Below are 1,479 nucleotides of genomic sequence, written 5' to 3'. Positions count from 1 at the left end.
AAGGCCTTACTATGTTAGGCACTAACTCTTGATGCTAGGCATTTAGTCTTTGTGAGAACTCTCTAAGGTCATCCCTGCCGCCATCCCCATTGATGAGGACTCTGGGGCCCAGAGAGATTAAGTAACATAGCCGCTTGGATCAGCATTTGAACCCAGGCAGCTTAGCTCCCAAGAGTCTTTGTTTTTGACCTCAGCCCAGTCCTGTCTCCTTTTCAGGTTCGCTCCGACACGCCCGTCTCCCCACTAGACAGGAAGGAAGCTACCTGGGGTGACAGCAGCTCAGATGCAGGGCCTCTCCTGAGTGTGGTTGGGTTAAGACCTGTTTGTTAGGGGAAAGCTGAAGGGGGGGCGGTGAGAAGTGAGAAAGGCCAGAGTCGGGGTCGCCTCCACTTGGGAACCCTGTCCTCCCATCCCATCAAACCCACTCTTCTTGCCCAGATGAGGTAAGAGCCTCCTTGGTGGCCAACCGCTGCCCACCCCACAGAAGCCAGGCCCTCCTTCTGAAACACACATCTGCACCTGCCCCATCCCACCAGCCCCAGACCCCCTAACCCCTCCCAGTACCCCTCACGAGCAAACCAAGCTCCCTGCCCGGCAGTCTGGAGCCCCATGATGCAGGTTTCTCTGCTCCTCGCTGCTGCCCATCGTACACAAATACCTCCCCTTTCCCACGACGCCCTCTTATATCCCCTGGCTTTTCTAGAAGCACCTCTGGGTCAGGGACAGTTCTTTCCAGCCAACCACCCTCCGCCCTTTCGACTGACCCTTTGCCTGGCCCGCAGCAAGTGCTCAGAATTAGATGAATTGGAACCACTGGCCCAGGAGATCTGAATTCTGGCCCCAACCTGGTCCCAGTAATTTGTCCAGACACACCCTTCCCTACCCCCGAGTCTCAGTTTCTCCATTTGTACAGGAAGGATATGAACAGCATGTTCTTTGAGGGACTCAATGCTGTGGAACTCTCTCTCTCTCTCTCTCTCACACACACACGTACGCACACACACGCACGCACACGGCCCATGCCAACCTCTCCCCAGGACACTGAGTCTCTCCGTGGATTGAATTACCAATATTTCATCAGTGGGAGGAAGGGAGGCGGGGCAGGGGAAGGAGCTGTGAATTCCGCACACCAAGCCTGTCCCCGAAAGGCCTGGAGCGAATGCCACAGAAAAGACACCCAGGGAACCTCACACAGACTCACACAGTTTCCTCACAGACACTCCTACACACTCACACATCCACACGTGTGTACACACACGCTTAAACACACACACACGTATCTTATACACACATTTATGCCCAGAATGCCAGACTCTTTTACTCGGCAAATCTGCGAATATTCATTGAACCACTTTACTATGAAAACCTTGCTCTCCATCTCTCACTCTTCCGTGAAACACAACCTCACGCTTGGTTGCACCCTTTCGCACGCGCACGCTGCCCACGCAAATTCACACATCCCGAGGTTGGGCTGCAGGC

This window comes from Panthera uncia, unplaced genomic scaffold, assembly GCF_023721935.1.
Source record: "Panthera uncia isolate 11264 unplaced genomic scaffold, Puncia_PCG_1.0 HiC_scaffold_205, whole genome shotgun sequence".
Classification (NCBI taxonomy): domain Eukaryota; kingdom Metazoa; phylum Chordata; class Mammalia; order Carnivora; family Felidae; genus Panthera; species Panthera uncia.
This window is presented reverse-complemented; position numbering follows the sequence as displayed.